Source organism: Muscardinus avellanarius (genome assembly GCF_963383645.1).
Source record: "Muscardinus avellanarius genome assembly, chromosome: 8".
Taxonomy (NCBI): Eukaryota; Metazoa; Chordata; class Mammalia; order Rodentia; family Gliridae; genus Muscardinus; species Muscardinus avellanarius.
This window is the reverse complement of record NC_137794.1, coordinates 54948205-54961726: the sequence shown is the minus strand read 5'-3', so window position 1 is coordinate 54961726 and position 13522 is coordinate 54948205. Positions and strand designations below refer to the sequence as shown.

At 34.8% G+C, this 13522-nt stretch overlaps 1 protein-coding gene across 1 annotated transcript in view; it reads left to right on the top strand.

Annotated features, from left to right (window-relative positions):
* The window catches only part of ASCC3 (activating signal cointegrator 1 complex subunit 3), a gene marked incomplete at its 3' end in the record, with an annotated part of 321972 nt that overhangs the window by 271134 nt on the left and 37316 nt on the right, over positions 1-13522 (top strand). The window lies entirely within an intron of this gene.

Below are 13522 nucleotides of genomic sequence, written 5' to 3'. Positions count from 1 at the left end.
TACTTATATACTAAAAACTCTAAAACATTTTTAATCTAAAGATCTAAATAAATAGGTATCCCTGTGCCCATGGATCAGAAGACTTAATATTGTTAAATAACAATCTCCCCATATTTACATACATAGTTAACACAATCCCTGTAGAAATAGAACTTGTACAGATATTGAAAAGATATTATTAAAATTTAAACGGAATAAAAACACCCCAAATCAGATATATTTAAAAAATATCTTGAAAAAGAAGAGCAAATTTAAGGGATTCACATTTTCTGAATTCAAAGCTTACTATAAAGCTATAGTCATTAAAACTATGTGTTAGTAACATATGGACATATTTATCAATTATGTAATAACTAATAAGTCCAAAATGAACACGGTTACAGTCAATAGGTTTTAAAAAAGAGTGTCTAACTGGGCGTGGTGGCGCATGCTTATAATCCCCGCACTTGGGAGGCAGAGACAGGAGGATCGCGCAGGTTAGAAGCCAGCCGCGCTGGCTTAAGAGACCCCTGTTTCCAAATAAAAATATAAAATAAGTCTGGAAGTGTAGCCCTAAGGTAGAAGGGCTTCCAGGAACCCCAGTACCACACACACAAAAAAAAGAGTGCCTAGACAATACCATGGATAAAAATAGTCTTTCAACAAATGCTACCAAGATAAATGGATATTTGCATAGAAAACAATAAAGCTAGACCTTTGCCTTATACCATACACATCTATCTAGACCTTACTGTAAGAGCTAAAATTTGTAATACTCTGAAGTGTTTTTTTAAGGGAAAAAAAAAAGAGATGTGTGGGTGTGGGTATGTAGTGTTTTGGGATTTGAACCAAGAGGCATTTGACCTCCAAGCTTCATTCCTTTCTGACCCAAGCTCAGACAGTCTAAAGTCTTATTCTACATCATGCTCAGCAGATTGATGGTTTCTGTTATTATTCTGTCAGTTGAAGTCTCTATCTTTCATATGTTTGAGATAAATTCCTTGAGTTAATTCTTGATTTCTCCATCTCTCCTCCCCAATGGCATATATTAAACTGATTGCCAAATTCATTTAGTCCTTTCTTTATAATTTTTTTTCTCAAATTCCTTCCTTAAAAAAATTTTCATGAGCCAGGTCAAATGCCCCTAGGTTCCATCCCCAGACCTGCAAAAAAAAATAATTTTCTTTTACTTTTCAGCTTGTCTCTTAGATTCTCATCACCCCATTCCCAAACAACTGTGCTAAATATTGTCCTTAGAGATCTTCCAACTTGAGTTTCTCTCTCTTCATTAACCTACCTAACTCACTCCTGCCAATTAGTCTGTTTCGCAATATTATTTCTCCTCTCCATAAGCTAAAATTATGTACACAATAAAGCACTATTTCCTTAACCTATTTGTTAAGGCCCTCCACAGCCTTCCATTTTTACCTATAGCTTCCATTAGACCCCTACAAATTACTTCCTCCCCTTTCCCTTGATTAATCTTCTTACCTTCACCTTTAACCATGCTGTGCATATAGTCAACTTCATACCTTTGCTTATAATTCCCACTAAAAGATGTGTCTAACATCCATCTACCTTGGCTCAGCTCAGCACAGCACCCTATTAAAATATTCTTTAATTCAGTCTTGGTGATTATTTTCTAAATTCTCAACATCCATATTTGTTTTATTTATTTGGCAGTTGCTCCTGTATTATCTTATAATTTTCTTGTATATCAGCCTGTTTTGATATTTCACTTTTAGATTTCTTTAACATGTTTACATGTATTTCTTACCTCCTAGAATAAAATTCAGTAAATGTTAAATAGATTAGAGGTGTTTTACTGGCATACCTTAATCCTTTCCTTTGGTTTAATTTTTTATTTTAGTTGTTTTATGTCTGATATCTTTTCATAGCCTGTAGAAATGCAGGTTATAAAAAGTCACCTCCAATAAATATGTGAAGTTTTAAAAGCAGAAGCAAGGTGATAAGAAAAAAAGCATATATCTCTTTTAGAGATAGGAAGCAAAGGGTGACTTTTAACCCTATACAATTATTATATACTGCTGTTAATCTCAGTATTTCCTTTTAGGATTCAAAGCTGATAGCCTCAAGATTTTTATTTCTTAAAAGTATCTAAACATTGTTAAGCTATAAGGCATTTTTATTATATCCTTGAAAACTGAAGAATTTTTTTCAAGTCTCATCAAAGAGCAATTTTTTAAGGACTTAGCTATAAATCCTGGGAAATAGAAGTTTCTGATGGAATTCTTACCACAGAAATTATTTTAAGTACCACAGACCTGCTGGTATCCTCTATTGTAAGATCCCTTAAAATCCAGCTGTCAACCAGGTGGTCTTTCTTACAATGGAAAGAATAAGGTATTATTTCTTGTTCATATTTATTTTTGGCAAATGACTCTGTGCTTGCCCTAAATCGGTTGAAGGCCAAACATATGCCCATAAGTTTAAGACACTGATACAAATCAGACACATATAGTCACATAGGCCCTGAAAGAAACACACATAGATCTTAAGAGAAATTACAATTATATCTATCAATATTCATGTTTTTGCCATCTGCATATAATAAAACTATTTTGATGTTTTAGTATAGTGAAATAAATTGTTTGCATATGGTAAAATAAAGAATTACTATTTAATTAACTAAATCTAGTCTTATCATTTTGAAATAAATATTCCCTAACCTAAGTCATTTTTACTTTTGTCTTAAAACTGGAATACTAAGTTCATTCTTCATATAACTTAAACTGGGTTTTTTAATCAGTATAAACACCATGTAGGTCTAGTTTACACTGCTTTTATTTTAGAAGTTTATTTAGTTCAGTACAGTAGTGTGTGATTTATTCAGTTTGAATAGATCACTTTAATAAAATTAAAAATCATATGTGATAAGGTAATATCAATTACATATATTGAAGCTTATTTTCTTATCCTTCTTATCTGGACTTTGCTTGGTAAATGCCAGATTCTTTTTAAAATGTTATAAAATACATAACACCCCATTAATTTAGTACTTCAGCAAGCACAGAAATTGAATGGTTTTCCTATCAGGGAAATTTACTGAAATGCTTTTTCTAAAGCTTCAGTAGCCAAAAGACAGCACTGGAATGTGAGAAACTAATTTTGGTTTGTTTTAACACCTCAGAATGTTACAAATTAATCAAGTGCTACTTAAAGTCTAGAACTCATTAACTTTATAAGTTTTACTCTTCCCATGACAGAGATTAAGTTATAGCATAAAGTGTCTTCAGTCTCTCAAACCAGTCAGGCTGCCATCCCCACTGGACAAGTGCCCTCTTGTCTGCTGGTTAGTGAGTTCAGTGTAGGCAATGATGTGGACAGTGACATAGAAGGACTTGATTCTCCTTCCGTAATTCTTGCAGGAAACCAAGCACGAGCACACTCTAATTGTCTTTCCTCTCAGTGACTTGGCTTTAGGTAAAGCCGGCCAATATAGTTACTGCACTTAGGAGAAAAACATTGTCTGCGTGTAAACACACACATTCAAACAACATTCGTTTGTACTTTTTTTTATTTATTTATTTTTTTATTGGTGCACTGTATTCATACATCATAGTGGGATACAAAAAAAAACTTCTGTAGACATACATGCACACATCACCCAGTCAGCCCCCACCCGATCCCCACCCCATTCCCTCCCATCCCTCCTTCCCATGCTTGGCTTAGTGGTTGACATCTAGTATTATAGCAATTTATCCAAAATTAAAAATGATAATCTCACATAACAGTTTCATTTGTCTGGTACCAAGCTTTTGATCACTTAAAGATAACATTTTAATATTTCTTTTTGCTTTCTTTCTTACCAGAGACTATTTTTTTCTTTTTTTTTTTTTAGGTGAAACTATCATATATTTATATATTTATTTTTCAGAAAAAAAATCTATCCTAATATGGAATATGGACTCTAGATACCCAAAACGATCTTGAAAAAGAACAAAGATAGAAGATATATATTTTCTGATTTCAAACCATATAAAGCTACAATAATTGAAACAGTGTAGTACTGTTCTAAAGACAAATATATAAACCATTGGAGTTAAGTAAAAGCCTAGAGCTAAATTCTTCCATATATTGTCAAGTTATTTTTGACAAGGTTTCCACGAACATTTGTACTTTTTCAATAAAGGAATAGCCTAAGTAGAATATAAGTATTTACCATTAAGATTATGACTACAATACACCAATAAGAAAGAATATAAGTATTTAATCATTAATTTTTATTTTAACAATTCTGAAATATAAATTACATCAACATACTTAAGGGCTACACATCCATATAAGATTTATATAGCAAATAAAGCTACTGGCACCCTAACTAACCCAAGCGCCAGCTAATCACTGAAAGACGGAACTCAGCAGAACAGATTTGCCAAGTTGCTCTTAGAACAAACAAGTAAGTTATGTGATGTGATGTGAATAAACCATTGTGTAGGAATGTGTATCTTCAATAAACTGAAAATCAGTGTAAATACACAAGCAAAATGTAGTAGCATACTTTCTTATTTATTACTTTAGGTGGAACTGCCGCGTTTATGGCATTTATAGAACAGATTGAGGTTTGTAATGAAAAGGGAAACAAAATGAAAAGTATTGAGTGAACAGCAGGGACCATTTGATGTGATTATGAAAGATGTTTCTTTATTCTGCTTTCTTCTTTTGTAATCTAAAAACAGTAGCAGGGGGTTACAAGCAGAGTTCATCATAGGTTGTCAATCACTGTCATTTAGCATTTGCAGGGGAAGATGTCTTTATTCAAGGACAGCTGGGCAAATCAGAGACACAGATTTGCAGTTCATAGTCTATCCAGCCTACACTAAATAAACAAGGACGGGGCGACACACCAGCCTCTCACATGAAAATATAATGGAGTCCCCTGACCTCCTGCCCTCCATTCAGCTTCAATCCCACTTGCATAAAAGCTTCACTACCCACTTTCAATTTCCTTTAATTACCTACATGATGTAGATAAGAAAATGAACCTCACTTATAGTTAGTGATCACACACAGGAAATTAACCAGACAAGTTGTTTAAAATTAGAAGAGTAATTTGGAGGCAAATAGAGTGTCCTACTGAGGAAGAAGTGGCTAGAAAGGGTTTTTGTTTGCCTGTTTGTTTTTAACCAAGGATTCTGATTATTTTGCTAGATCTCTTTGCTGATCCTCGAATTGCCTCTTTTCTAATCAATCTACACTAAGCAAAAAACTCCTATGTAGTCTAAGGCATCCAGAGTAAAATACTTGAGAGATGTAAGAGCTGAGTAAAGCACAAGCATGTCACATTCGGAAGAGCTTAGAAAAATTGTGAAATGGAATTCCAGGAATAAACGGCTATGGGTCTTCACAGGAGGGCCTGCAGAGCAGTTGAGGATTGAAAAGCAGTTGTCTTAAGTCAGTCTTCTTTTTGAATCTGCTTCTGGAGCCCATAGCCAAGCCACCCCTACCACCAACAGCAACAACAACCAAAACAAATAAACAAACAAAAAACTTCATAATATTTTAATCACTGATTTAAAATAAATACTATGTTTCATTCTTTTTTTTTTTTTTTTTTTTGCGGGTCTGGGGATGGAACCCAGGGGCATTCGACCTCTGAGCTACACCTCCTACCCTATTTTTATTCTTTATTTTGAAACCGGGTCTCACTGAGTTGCAGAAGGCCTCACTAAGTAACTGAGGCTGTCTGCGAACTGCGATCCTCCGGTCTCAGCCTCTCAAATGCTGGGATTACAAGCATGCGCCACCACGCCCAACCTATGTTTCATTCTTATAGTACCCAGCATTTGATTTTTTAATTAGAAGACACCAGAAGGTTTCAAAGTAATATAACTTTTCCTTCAGGAAAGTTGTATGAAATGTGTAGTATGTTATTTTTCCACAGAAAAATCTTTATCATATCTTTTCACAGAATTTTAAGTTAGTTCTCTTAGGTGCACAGAAAAGAGCATATTTCTTTATCACCCAATATAGTACTTTTTTGAACATTTAATTAATGTGGATTTAAAAGAAACCTAATTGGAGATTGTAGACTAAAGCCCACAGTATCAAATCTGTAGTTCAAGAGGATACAATTCCTGAATATTTTATCTTTAATTCGACTGTCTCTTGTATTACAAGCACACCGTCTTTCAAAAAAATCAATATTTTCAGTGATACAGTTACATAAAAATTGTATAATTACTTGAATAAATTGAATATACAACCACTGGTAAAGCATAAATAAAATACTTATATTTAATATTTTAAGATCCATGAATCTTTAATTTTTTATTTCAGAAATGAAGTATACTTGTATAATTATAAACAAAAATTTATAAGTGAAAACTATAGTCCAAAACTCAATTAACTGAAACTTAAAAATCAGTTAACATTCCATTTGATATTTGATGTGGGGATTAGTGTTACTATTATAATACATGACATTTATACCAAGACTTTCTATGTTTAAATGTTTTATAAACACCATCACATTGAATCTTCACACCAAACCCCAATTTAAGACAAGGAATTTGGGACTTGAGGAGGCAGTTACTCTTAGAAGGTCACGTAGCTTATAAATGGCAAAGCTGAAGATCCAACTGTCGTATCAGTTTTCATGTCCCTCATTCACTGTAACACTTCACACCATACCATACACCCTAGTGATCTGTGATTTCTCTAACAGGATGAAGTACTTATCACATTCTTTGAGTTCCCTTTAACTTAAACACTGGAAGCAAAAAAGAAAGGATCCTCCAAAGAAGTAATAGAGTTTTTTGAACCAGTATATTATGATACTTTGATACTGGTATAATTTGATACTTTGTAAACATTTATAAAACAAATGTCAACCCTATTGATCTCAAAAGTGTTGCCTTTGTGTACATATCCCATAGTTTTGTAATCTATTCATCTGTTGATGGACATCTTGGCTGGTTCCATAGTTTAGCAATGGTGAATTGTGCAACTATGAATACAGATACATATGCATTGGCTTGGTAGTTTGGTTTCCGTTCTTTTTGGGTAAATACCCAGAAGTGGTATTGCTGGATCATATGGCAAGTTCATTCCCATTCTGCTGAGAATCCTCCATACTGTTTTCCAAAGTGGTTACACTAATTGGCAATTCCACCAACAATGTTTTAGATTTCCCACTTCTCCACATCCTCACCAACATTTGCTGTTGTTTGTGTTTTGAATAATTGCCATTCTAGTTGGAGCTAGGTGAAATCACAGAGAAATTTTGATTTACATCTCCCTAATTGCTAATGATGTTGAGCATTTTTTCATGCATTTATTGACCACTTGAATTTTCTTCCTTCAAGTGTCTATTTAGTTCCCTTGCCCATTTTTGATTGGGTTATTTTTTTTCTTAGTGCTAAGTTTCTTACATTCTCTGTATATTCTAGATATTAGTCTTCTATCAGAGGAGTAGGTGGCAAAAATCTTCTCCCATTCTATTGGCTCTCGGTTGAGGTTCTTGATAGTTTCCTTTGCTGTACAGAATTTTACTAAGCCATAAAAAATCACAATTATATCATTCACAGGGAAATGGATAGAACTGGAGGACATTATGCTAAGTGAGATTAGTCAGTCACAAAAAATAAGAAATTGGTGCTCTCCCTAATATGTAGAAGCTAGGGAGAAAATGGGTCGTAGGTGGGACTCTAAATGAAGGAGATTCAATGGATAAGCAAATAAGGAGACCAGAGGGGATGGGCGAGGGGAAGAGGGAAATTCTCTAATGCACATTATGTACTTTAACAAACATTCAGTGTCAATGACCAAGCCAAACATGAGAAAGAGGGAGGGGGAGGGAATGGAGTAGGAATTGGGTAAGGGCTAATTGGGTGATGTGTGCAAGTGTATCCCCACCATCTTTTACTTCATTAAGATGTATGACTATAATGCACCAATTAAAAAAAACTCTTTTTAAGTGTTGCCTTTGTCAAACTGGATACTGGAAAATATGTTACTTAAAAAAACATATATTTAAAAATAATATTAATGAACCAGGCATAGTAGTGCATGCTTGTAATCCCAGTACTTGGGAGGCTGAGAAAGGAGGATCACTGGTTCTCGGCCACCTCAGTTACTTAGTGAGGCTTTCCACAACTTAGTGAGACCCTGTTCAAAATAAAGGATTTTTTAAAATAGGGTTGAAGGTGTAGCTCGGAGGTAGAATGTCCTTGGGTTCAATGGTTCAATCCCCAGTTCTGCAATATAATAATAATAATGATGATGATGATGATGATGATGATGATGATGATGCAAGTACTTGTGGATTATGTTTTATTATCAAGTATGCATGTATCTTTAACTTATTTAAAAAGTAATGGTAATGTTAAACCTTATTGAGTATTTTCTCTTAATAAACATTACTCCCTTTTTTCTATTCAGATTTATACCTTAACATATCCGTTACTACCACATTTTAGCTTTAAAAATTTTTTTACTGTGTGCCTGTTCAATCATAGCCTCTTCAAAGATACATTCCTGACCCATTGTTATTATTATTTGTCTCTCTCCCTCATTGTACTTATCCAGTTGCCATTTCATATTTATCTATGCTCAATTTTTATTAAGGTCTGGTTACTCCACTAGACTATAGAGCTTCATCTGATTTTGTTTACCATTGTGTATAACCACCAATAACATATTCTGAATAAGCATTTTGGTTAAAAAAAATTACCAAGCAGACCAAGACCTTACCCATCATGGATATTAAAGTAATTTTTAGAAGCCGGGCATGGTGGCACACGCTTGTAATCCCAGCATTTGGGAGGCTGAGACAGGAGGATCAAGGTTAGAGGACAGCCTCAGCTACTTTGTGAGGCCCTTTACAACTCAGTGAGACCCTCTTTCAAAATAAAGAATAAAAAATAGGTCTGGGAGTATAGCTCAGAGGCAGAATGCCCCTGGGTTCCATCCCCAGTAATGAAAAATAAAGTAATTTTTACTTTTGCAAACAGATTTTTGCAAAGAAATCAAGGAACCCTTAGTTTAGAAAGATTGTTTATGCACTGTTAAGACACATCACTGAGTTAAATTTTTTAGTGAGATTCCTGTCTGTGTAACTTCCGTTAAAAGTCTGGTGGCCCTTTATAAACTGAAATGACTCTGCTACAGAGCAATTTTGCTAACCTAAAATGTATTCAGCTGTTAGACTCATCTAAGAATGATACTACTGCTAGTGAGCAGATTCCAAATCCTAGTGAAGAAGGAGATTAAAGCAGTAAGTCAAGTAATTCAATCAGAGTTGGCACAGTTTAGAGAAGAACATGGAGCTGGGACTCTTTAGGAGAATAATAAAACAAAAAATGCCTGTGATCAAAGTTGATCACGAAGTTGATTACCTGAATAACCCCACAGGTATAATATTCATGATTATATATAGTCATCCCTGTTCAATTTTGCTGCTTCTTAGGGAATTCAGAGCCACCATTCTTTCCTCTCACATGGGAGTTTACTTCTTTAGCATCAGATGTGTAGTAGTTGCCTTGCATTTAGAGATTCATGCTATGTCATAACTGTACATTTAGCCAAGCATGGTGATGCATACTTGAAACCCCAGTACCTGGGAGGCTGAGACAGGACGGCTGTAGGTTTGAGGACCACATCAGCAATGTAGCACAACTCTCAGCCTGACCCTGCTTCCAAACAAACAAATAAAAAACAAACAACTAAATAAATAAATAAATGGAGAGAACTCATGGGAGTGGTGTAATTCAGAAGTAGAATGCTACTGGGTTCAGATCCCAGTAACACACACTCACTCACACACACACACACACACACACACACACACACCCTACATCTTTTAATACTAGAATTATACTTACCTCAGAAATATATTGGACGTTCAGGGTATATAAAAACTACAACTCATTACTGGATCCCTCCAACCCATCTCACTCTGTTGGAAGAAGGAGGGAGCTGTAGTGCATACAAGTAAATTTTAGCAAGATTGTACTGGAGAAAATACATTGCTATATTTAGAAAATACTGTCAGTGCCTTCAGTCAAATTCCTGCTTTCCATTTTTAAATTTTATTAAAAATTTTATATAATTTCTAACAATAATCCTATTTTCCACAAATATGAAACCTGGAGAGTCAGTTCAGTTTAGAATATTAAAAGAACTATTGCATCTGGGCATTGTGGTACATGCCTGTAATACCAGTACGAGGAGGGCTTCGACAGGAAGATCACAGGTTCACAGCCAGCCTCAGCAACTTACCAAGACCTTCAATTTAACAAGACCCTGTTTCAAAACAAAATAAATAAAATAGAGCTGGGGTTGCAGCTCAGAGATAAAATGCCCCTGAGTTCAATTCCAAGTACCACAGAAAACAAAACTTTCTTCAGTAAGCTACCAGAAAGAGTTGTAGTCTATGAACAGGAGAAAGAAGCCTAAATTCTGAATAAAATTTTTAGACTGTTAAACAGATTTAACGCTGATTTATTTTTTCCTCCACCACCTCCACCCAAATGTCTGCTCTCTATTTGAGTGTTTTGCATGCTTGACAGAAAGCCCCTGCTCACTGAGAAGTCCCAGCTTCTCTTCCATTAATAGCATCATAATTTTCCTTATTTCTGAGGCTTAAACTTTAGAACCTCCTTAACTGTTTTTATGAACCTGCTCACACTAGTTTCTTGGTCTGAAATGCAGGGAATCTCTGTCCCTCTCTCTTCTTCTACAAATTTTTTTAAACCTAGAACAGATACTATCTCTTCTGAGAAACTTTCCAAGATATCCAATTATCTTCATTGCTTTTCTCTGAATAATGGCACTTTACACTTAAAATAGTTATTCATTTATATAAATTGTTTTATATGATTTTAGTTTTCTTGAAGGAACAGATCATGCCTTGATTTCTTAGCCATCATCTCCCTTATGTGCTGTTCAGTTTTTCTTAAACCAGTTGGCAAGGTTGAGAATATAGATAGACTTCCTATCAGAATTTGGATGGAAGCCAGACATGTACTGTATTGAAAAGAAGTGGTAATAGTGGATATCTTTGGGTTTTTTTTTTTCTTGTTTTAGGGGGGACTCTCAGTTTTCCCTATTTAATATGATGTTGGCTCTGGGCCTATTGTATTGCCTTTATTATGTTGAAGTATGTTCCTTTCATTCTGATTCTCTGCAGTGCTTTTAGCATGAATGGGTGTTAGATTTCATGCTTTTTCAGCATCTATTGAAATGATCGTGTGATTTTCATCTTTGGTTCTGTTTATGTGGTGAATTACATAGATTGCTTTAGGTATCTTGAACCAGCCTTCTGTCTCTGAGATGAACCTGACTTGGTCATGGTGTATTATCTTCTTGACGTGGTTTTGAATGTGCATTGCTAGTATTTTGTTTAGCAGTTTTGTGTCTAAGTTCATCAGTAATATAGGCCTATAGTTTTCTCTTCTTGAGCTTTCTTTATCTGGTTTTATTAGTAATGTAATGTTGGCTTTTGGGAGAGTCCCGTTTCTATTTCATGGAATGAATTGAGGAGTATTGAAATTAGCTCTTCTATAAAAGTTATATAAAAGGCTAGGAAACCATCTGGTCCTGGGCTTTTTTTTGTTGTTGTTCAAGGTAGGCTCTTTATTGCTGCTTCAATCCCTTTGATTAGTTTACATTTTCTCTATCTTCTTGACTCATTTTAGGAAAGTTGTATGCATCAGAAATTTGTCAGTTTCTTCCAGATTTTCCATTTTGTTGTAGTATAGTTTTTCAAAGTAGTTTCTGATAATCCTCTGGATGTCCATGCTGTCGGTGGTAATATCACCTTTTTCATCTTTTATTTTAGTAATTTGGGGGTTGATTATCTCTTGGGTTGGCTAGTGGTTTATCTATCTTGGGTTTTGTTTGTTTGTTTTTAGAAACAAGCTTTTGGTTTTGTCTGCATTGTTTTCTTATTCTATACTTCATTTCTGCTTTGATTTTAATAATCTCCTATTTTTACTGGCTTTGGGGTTAGACTGTTTCTGTTTTTCAGCAGTGTTTTAGAGTTTCCACTTCTCCACATCCTCACTAGCATATGTTGTTTGTGTTTTGAATGGTTGCCATTCTAGTTGGAGTTAGGTGAAATCTCAGGATGGTTTTGATTTGCATCTCTCTGATTGCTATTGATGTTGATCATTTTTTCATGCATTTATTGGCCATTCCAATCTCATCTGTTTTCTGAGAAGGTTCTATGAGCAGCTGAGAAAAATGTGAATTCAACTGTAGTTAAGTGGAATATACTGTATGGGTCTAATAGATCCATTTGGTTTATGGTGTTCTTTAGATTTAAGGCATCGTTACTGACCTTTTGTCTAGAAGATTGGTCTAGTGGTGTGAAAGGAGTATTGAAGTCTCCCAGTATTTGTATTAGAATCTATATGTGACTTAATGTCACTAAGTTTGTTTTATGAAATTGGCTACCCCTATGTTTGAGGCATAAATGTTGACTATCATTACTTTCTCTTGCTGAATGGTTTCTTTTACCAATTAAAAAAAAACTCACCTGCTTTGTCTTTTCTGATAAGCATAGGCCTAAAGTCTTGATTACCTGATAGCATAGTTGCTACCCCTGCATGTCTTCACATTCTGTTGGTATGGAATACTTTGCTCTAGGCCTTCACCTTTAGTTTGTGACTCCCTTTACTTGTAAGGTATGGCTTTTGTAGGCAGCATATAGATGGATTCTGGTTTTTAATCCAACTTGCCACCTTATGTCTTTTTACTGGGGAATTGAGGCCATTTATATTCAGTGTGATTATTGAGAGATAAACATGAGGTTGAGATGGGTCAATCATCAGGTGAAAATGCTTCAGTCCCGAAACTCATCTGAAATCCAAAAATAAGACATTGTCATATACAATTGTCCCCTCTTTTTGGCAGATGACTTTAAAGGGGAAAATAGCTAAAATGTCATTTAAAAAGAAAACCAGGATGACATATAGGAGCAAACCATTAGCCGCTAATATGTCAGAATACCCTTCTTACATGAAGAAGTCCAAATAGATAATACTATAGAATAGCCTTGGTATTTTTGAGTATTACAAAACAGTTTTACAAGAGACTTAATTAACAAATACATATCTAGTTTGGTTAAACAGAGTATTCCTAATAATATTCAAGATATCTTTCAGGATTCTATATTTAGTTCATTGCAAGTGTTTTTACCCATTTTCACTATCATGGGCTCACCATTTCTTTCCTGCTCCAGGGAAGTGCTCCTAGAACAAACTTCTGCCTTCATCTTGTCCTTTTCTGCACATTCTGTGTCTACTTGCTAAACTGTGTTTTTCTTCAGAAAGCTTCTCAACCTTTCTAGCTTGGTCAAGTTTCTTTGCTAACCTTTTTCATATTTCTACATATCTTCTCTTTATGCCACTTGCCCCTATATCAAATTTGCATTTATATGTGTGTGGCTGATTGAATAATGTCCACAGATCCCACCAGTGAACTTGTGTGCCCCAAGAGGCTGCCATGGCATATGCTAAGTATTCAGCACATACTTACTTGAATTAATTTATTTCACTCAAAGTTTTGAAATAGGAAT